Consider the following 8,123-nt stretch of genomic DNA (forward strand, 5'->3'; position numbering starts at 1 on the left):
CATCCACCTCATTACAGATAACTCAGTTTCAATTCTTTTTATGGCTGAGTAATATTCCATTGTATATATGTGCCACATCTTCTTTATCCATTCATCTGTTGATGGACACTTAGGTTGCTTCCATGTCCTGGCTATTGTAAATAGAGCTGCAATGAACATTTTGGTAAATGACTCTTTTTGACTTGTGGTTTTCTCAGGGTATATGCCCAGTAGTGGGATTGCTGGGTCGTATGGTACCTCCATTTGTAGTTTTTTAAGGAACCTCCATAGTGTTCTCCATAGGGGCTGTATCCATTTACATTCCCACCAGCAGTGCAAGAGTGTTCCCTTTTCTCGACACCCTCTCCAGCATTTATTGTTTCTAGATTTTTTGATGATGGCCATTCTGACCAGTGTGAGATGATATCTCATTGTAGTTTTGATTTACATTTCTCTAATGATTAATGATGTGGAGCATTCTTTCATGTGTTTGTTGGAAATCTGTATATCTTCTTTGAAGAAATGTCTATTTAGGTCTTCTGCCCATTTTTGGATTGGGTTGTTTTTCTTTTTGTTATTGAACTGCATGAGTTGCTTATAAATTTTGGAGATTAATCCTTTGTCTGTTGCTTCATTTGCAAATATTTTCTCCCATTCTGAGGGTTGTCTTTTGGTCTTGTATATGGTATCCTTTGCTTTGCAAACGCTTTTAAGTTTCATTAGGTCCCATTTGTTTATTTTTGTTTTTATTTCCATTTCTCTAGGAGGTGGGTCAAAAAGGATCTTGCTGTGATTTATGTCATAGAGTGTTCTGCCTATGTTTTCCTCTAAGAGTTTGATAGTGTCTGGCCCTACATTTAGGTCTTTAACCCATTTTGATTTTATTTTTGTGTATGGTGTTAGGGAGTGTTCTAATTTCATACTTTTACATGTAGCTGTACAATTTTTCCAGCACCACTTATTGAAGAGGCTGTCTTTTCTCCACTGTATGTTCTTGCCTTCTTTATCAAAGATAAGGGGACCATATGTGTGTGGGTTTATCTCTGGGCTTTCTATCCTGTTCCATTGATCTATATTTCTCTTTTTGTGCCAGTACCATACTGTCTTGATTGCTGTAGGTTTGTAGTATAGTCTGAAGACAGGGAGCCTGATTCTTTCAGCTCCATTTTTCGTTCTCAAGATTGCTTTGGCTATTCGGGGTCTCTTGTGTTTCCATATAAATTGTGAAATTTTTTGTTCTAGTTCTGTAAAAAATGCCAGTGGTAGTTTGATAGGGATTGCATTGAATCTGTGGATTGCTTTGGGTAGTAGAGTCATTTTCACAATATTGATTCTTCCAATCCAAGGACATGGTATTTCTCTCCATCTGTTTGTATAATCTTTAATTTCTTTCATCAGTGTCTTATAATTTTCTGCATGTAGGTCTTTTTTCTCCTTAGGTAGGTTTATTCCTAGATATTTTATTCTTTTTGTTGCAATGGTAAATGGGAGTGTTTTCTTAATTTCACTGTCAGATTTTTCATCATTAGTGTATAAGAATGCCAGAGATTTCTGTGCATTAATTTTGTATCCTGCTACTTTACCAAATTCATTGATTAGCTCTAGTAGTTTTCTGGTAGCATCCTTAGGATTCTCTATGTATAGTATCATGTCATCTGCAAACAGTGACAGCTTTACTTCTTCTTTTCCGATTTGGATTCCTTTTATTTCTTCGTCTTCTCTGATTGCTGTGGCTAAAACTTCCGGAACTATGTTGAATAAGAGTGGTGAGAGTGGGCAACCTTGTCTTGTTTCTGATCTTAGTGGAAATGGTTTCAGTTTTTCACCATTGAGGACGATGTTGGCTGTGGATTTGTCATATATGTCCTTTATTATGTTGAGGAAAGTTCCCTCTATGCCTACTTTCTCCAGGGTTTTTATCATAAATGAGTGTTGAATTTTGTCAAAAGCTTTCTCTGCATCTACTGAGATGATAATATGGTTTTTCTCCTTCAGTTTGTTGATATGGTGTATCACGTTGATTGATTTGTGTATACTGAAGAATCCTTGCTTTCCCGGAATAAACCCTACTTGATCATGGTGTATGATCCTTTTAATGTGTTGATGGATTCTGTTTGCTAGTATTTTGTTGAGGATTTTTGCACCTATATTCATCAGTGATATTGGCCTGTAGTTTTCTTTCTTTGTGACCTCTTTGTCTGGTTTTGGTATCAGGGTGATGGTGGCCTCATAGAATAAGTTTGGGAGTGTTCCTCCCTCTGCTGTCTTTTGGAAGAGTTTGAGAAGGATAGGTGTTAGGTCTTCTCTAAATATTTGATAGAATTCTCCTGTGAAGCCATCTGGTCCTAGGCTTTTGTTTGTCAGAAGATTTTTAATCACAGTTTCAAATTCAGTGCTTGTGATTGGTCTGTTCATATTTTCTATTTCTTCCTGGTTCAGTCTTGGCAGGTGGTGCATTTCTAAGAATTTGTCCATTTCTTCCAGGTTGTCCACTTTATTGGCATATAGTTGCTTATAATAATCTCTAATAATCTTTTGTATTTCTGCAGTGTCTTTGTTACTTCTCCGTTTTCATTTCTAATTCTATTGATTTGAGTCTTCTCCCTTTTTTTCTTAATGAGTGTGGCTAATGGTTTATCAATTTTGTTTATCTTCTCAAAGAACCAGCTTTCAGTTTTATTGATCTTTGCTATCATTTCCTTCATTTCTTTTTCATTTATTTCTGATCTGATCTTTATGATTTCTTTCCCTATGCTAACTTTGGGGTTTTTTTGTTCTTCTTTCTCTAATTGGTTTAGGTGCAAGGTTAGGTTGTTTATTTGAGTTGTTTCGTGTTTCTTAAGGTAGGATTGTATTGCTATAAACTTCCCTCTTAGAACTGCTTTTGCTGCATCCCATAGGTTTTGGGTCATCGTGTCTCCATTGTCATTTGTTTCTAAGTATGTTTTGATTTCCTCTTTTATTTATTCAGTGATCACTTCGTTATTAAGTAGTGTATTGTTTAGCCTCCATGTGTTTGTATTTTTTACAGACCTTTTCCTATAATTGATATCTAGTCTCGTAGCATTGTGTTCAGAAAAGATACTTGATACGATTTCAATTTTCTTAAATTTACCAAGGCTAGATTTGTGACCCAAGATATGATCTATCCTGGAGGATGTTCCATGAGCACTTGAGAAAAATGTGTATTCTGTTGTTTTGGGATGGAATGTCCTATAAATATCAATTAAGTCCATCTTGTTTAATGTATCATTTAAAGCTGGTGTTTCCTTATTTATTTTCATTTTGGATGATCTGTCCATTGGTGAAAGTGGGGTGTTAAAGTCCCCTACTATGATTGTGTTACTGTTGATTTCCCCCTTTATGGCTGTTAGTATTTGCCTTATGTATTGAGGTGCTCCTATGTTGGGTTCATAAATATTTACAATTGTTATATCTTCATCATGGATCAATCCCTTGATCATTATGTAGTGTCCTTCTTTGTCTCTTGTAATAGTCTTTATTTTAAAGTCTATTTTGTCTGATATGAGAATTGCTACTCCAGCTTTCTTCTGATTTCCATTTGCATGGAATATCTTTTTCCATCCCCTCACTTTCAGTCTGTATGTTTCCCTAGGTCTTAAGTGGGTCCCTTGTAGACAGCATATATATGGGTCTTGTTTTTGTATCCATTCAGCCAGTCTGTGTCTTTTGGTGGGAACATTTAATCCATTTACATTTAAGGTAATTATTGATATGTATGTTCCTATTACCATTTACTTAATTGTTTCGAGTTTGTTCTTGTAGGTCTTTTCCTTCTCTTGTGTTTCTCTCTTGGATTTTTCTAGTAGAAAGTTTAAAAAAACATATCATCTGTAACAACATTGCTTTTGTTTCTTTCTAAGCCTTACACTTTTTGGGTTGTTTTGCTTTATTCACGGGCTTCCAGTACAATAGTGAGTAGAAGCAGTGCTGGTCAGCATCCTTGTCATATTCCTGACTCTTCTATTTGCTCTTCTAAAAAATTAATATTATGTTAAAAATAAAATTTCTCCCCACTTCAGAACTCTGAGCTCTGTACTAAGAAGCATAGAGGTGATGGAAACCACTTTTAGGAATAAAAATCCTATATCTCAGCTACAGTAATTTCAGATGCCCACTAGTTGCATATAAATTATTTATATATCTAAGGACCTCAAGTAGGGATGGGATAAGGGTTGGGAGTGAGTAAGGCATTCACCTTGTGTACAAAATTTAAGGGGATGCCAAAAAACTCAGTGATCAAGCTAAATACTTTAATGTAATATTTTAAAAATCAAAATTAGTGCAAAAATTCATAATGAATAAAATGTCAAAATTTTAAATAAAGACAATGCCATACTGAGCCATACTGGAGTGTGAGGAAAAAGGAAAAATGTGGCCCCCATATACATGTTTTTGTGTATTCTTGAATGATTAATTTTTTCCAGAACATTAAAGCAGTTGAAAAAATGTTGGAAAAAATGAAAAGTATATACATTACAACTCACAGCGTTAAGTTTAAATATTTTATCAACACTAAAAGCAGAATTAAATTTTACTTTCCTGCCTTTAATGGAAGCAAGTTCATCAATAATATTTTCATTAAAACCAATAATAGTCTCATTAAATATTTTCTTAGGCCTAATAAGAATATATAGAATTTGGGGGAAGTGCTAGTAATCTAGTGGGATTTATATGCAATGTAGGGGCTTCCCTGGCACAGTGGTTGGGAATCCGCCTGCCAGTGCAGGGGACCACGGGTTCAAGCCCTGGTCAGGGAAGATCCCACATGCCGTGGAGCAACTGGGCCTGTGCACCACGGCTGCTGAGCCTGCGCTCTGGAGCCCGTGAGCCACAACTGCTGAGCCCGTGTGCCACAGCTACTGAAGCTCACATGCCTAGAGCCCATGCTCTGCAACAAGAGAAACCACTGCAATGAGAAGCCCGCACACAGCAACGAAGAGTAGCCCCCGCTTGCCGCAACTAGAGAAAACCTGCACACAGCACTGAAGACCCAACACAGCCAAAATTTTTTAAAAATACATAAAATAAATTTATAAAAATAAATTAATTAATAATGCAAGGCGGATAGTGGCGAATCTCTGGAAATAAGGATCACAAGGTAGACATGTACTATTTAGTTATGCCATGTTAAGGAGTTTAGATTTTATTTTGAAGGTGATGGTGAACCTCTAAAGTATTTCAAGCACATGTTTTAGGAAGATTACAATCACACCAGGGCCAAGGACTGAAAAAGGACAAGACTGGAAGTAGGTACCTGATAGATTTTTAAGTCAGAAATGTAATTCCAAGGTAGATAGGGTAAGTTTTGATGACTAAATAAGAGGAGCAAGGGGCTTCCCTGGTGGTCCAGTGGTTAAGACTCTGTGCTTCCACTGCAGGGGATGCGGGTTTGATCCCTGGTCAGGGAACTAAGATTCCGCATGCCACACGGTGTGGCCAAAAAAAAAAAAAGAGGAGCAAAAGGGAAAAAATGAGGATGACCCACCATTTAAGATCTGCCCATTTACCACCTGTTGTGTATCTGTATTACACATTTGTTCTTGAAATGTGTGAAAGGAAATATATTACTCTCTCCTTTCTAAGAAGCATGCCAAGCACCTTTTATTTTTGTAGCTGAACTCACCAAAAAAGTTGAGGATCATTAGTCTGGTCAGTTTTCTCATTTTTAAAATGACCCATCCATTATATATATATATATATATATATATTACATATGTGAAATGTATCCTTCTCACCCTCACTATAGTCCTTTTCAACAAAGTTCTTTTCAAGAAACTGGCACAAAATCTGGTATTCTACCAAATATGCCAAGATTAGGATAAAAGAAAAAAGGCAGCAGGCCTCAGATAACTGGTAGGTTGACAGTTTTGTTTTCTTTTTTAGGCAAGCAGAAATATTTAAAGATGATGAAATAGGGTAGAAAAATCCATTTACATTCTTCCATGAAAGAAAGGAGGATGACCTTCTAAACAAGAATTTTAAAAATTGAAGTATAGTTGATTTACAATATTATACTAGTTTCAGGTGTACAGCACAGTGATTCAGTGTTTTTACAGATTATATTCCATTAAAAGTTAGTACAAGATAATGGCTGTAATTCTCTATGTGGTACAATATATACGTGTTGCTTATCTATTTTATGCATAGTAGTTTGTATCTAACATCTAAGACAATGCTGCTTGCCATCCTAGGATTACTTACCTTTAAAAATAATCTTTGATATCCATTTCAGTAATGCAGTGGCCAAAATAACCTGAAAGTCCAACCACATTACAAAACACTTGGAAATACAGAATAAAATATAACATCCTTTTAAATGTATAGCTGAGTTTACAGGTAAGTAAAGGAAATCACTAGGGATCGAAACACAAAGTGGAAAACCGAACACAAGAATATTTAGTGAATGTTGAAGTTTTAGCCGCTCTGATGGTGTGGTGCAAGTGGCTTGGTTATCTCACAAAGTACGGTGCTTAGATTCTGATGCCCACGTAGAGGCAGGAGACAGAGCCTTGGGCCTAAGTAAGGCAGATAATTGGAGCTGGGACACCTATAGAAAGTTGGAACTTTCAAAGGACTACATCTTCAGTAAGGGTGAACTAGACAAAAAAATCCATTCACTAGTATCGAGAAACAACCTGGAATCTGGGAAGGTGGAAAAAAGTTCTTCCCACGAGGATTTGTATCCTCAAGCCTTCTTTCACATGGGTTTGAGATTCAAAGTGTATACTTCTTGCAAAGTCCAAGAATCCTCCAGATCTAAAAATTAGCACAAAGTGGGTCCTAGCTGTTGAGATCCCTCAAACGACTTGGCAGAAGCAACATAAAACAGCTCTAAAGGGACAAATCCTCCACAAGATCCCCACAGGTAAAGCTACACTGAACATGACTTACAATAAAAAATTATAAAACACATGAAGAAACACCCCACCATAAGCCAATGTCTCAAGATACAACAGCAGGATTAGACCCCAGATCTTCAGATAATAGAATCATCTAATGCACACTGTCAAATAACTATGCTTAAGATTAAAGACATAAGTGAAACATGAGAAAAAAACAAGACACTTTTTTTTAAAAAAAGGCCAAGTAGTTTTGAAAGAGAATTCTAGAAATTAAAAAAGAAAGTTTTAATATTAAAAACTCAATGGATAGATTAAATCATAGATTGGACACAGCTAAAAAGAGGTAAACTGGAATACATACAAAATATAACACAGAGAGATAGATAAAGAATTAAAAATATGAAAGCGAGGTAAAGAGACATAGAGGACAAGTAGAAAAAAAGTAATATTCAAAGAAGTAATGGCTGAGAGTGTTCCAGAACTGAAGAATTAAAGATGTGAATTCTCAGATTCAGTAAGTATGAGTCCTGAGCAGGAAAAATACAAGCTAAATTCACATTTAAACCATTTTGGTGTATCTTCAGAACATCAAAACAAATTATTATAATGATAATACTTAACATTTCCTGTGTGCCAGGATTGTTCTCAACACTTTACTCAAAAGACAATCATTTTAATATATTGGCATATTTTTCTTCCAGTCTTTTATCCATGCATGTTTATGTACATATACAAAAATTTGGAAGACAAATAAGAATAATACTACAAATATAATTTTATATTCTTTTTTTTTTTTTTTTTTTTTTTTTTGGTGGTACGCGGGCCTCTCACTGCTGTGGCCTTTCCCGTTGCAGAGCACAGGCTCCGGACACGCAGGCCTAGCGTCCATGGCTCACGGGCCTAGCTGCTCCGCAGCACATGGGATCCTCCTGGACCGGGACATGAACCTGCGTCCCCTGCATCAGCAGGCGGACTCTCAACCACTGCGCCACCAGGGAAGCCCTATATTCTATTTTTTATTCAACATCTTTCCATAAGCATTTTCCTATGTCATTAAGCAGCAGCAGCAGCAACAAAGGCACAAATAACAGCTAACATTTTAGTGTCGTGGTTATGAACATGGGTTTTGAAGTCAAACTTTCTGTTTGAATCCCAGCTCACCACTTACTAGCTGTGTGACCATGGGTAAGTGACTCGTCCTCTCTCTGGTCCCATTTTCTCATCTGTAAGAACCTACATCCTAGAATTATTGCGAGTTACTATTAACTAAGCTATCTG

The sequence above is a fragment of the Kogia breviceps genome, chromosome X (genome assembly GCF_026419965.1).
Source record: "Kogia breviceps isolate mKogBre1 chromosome X, mKogBre1 haplotype 1, whole genome shotgun sequence".
NCBI lineage: Eukaryota > Metazoa > Chordata > Mammalia > Artiodactyla > Physeteridae > Kogia > Kogia breviceps.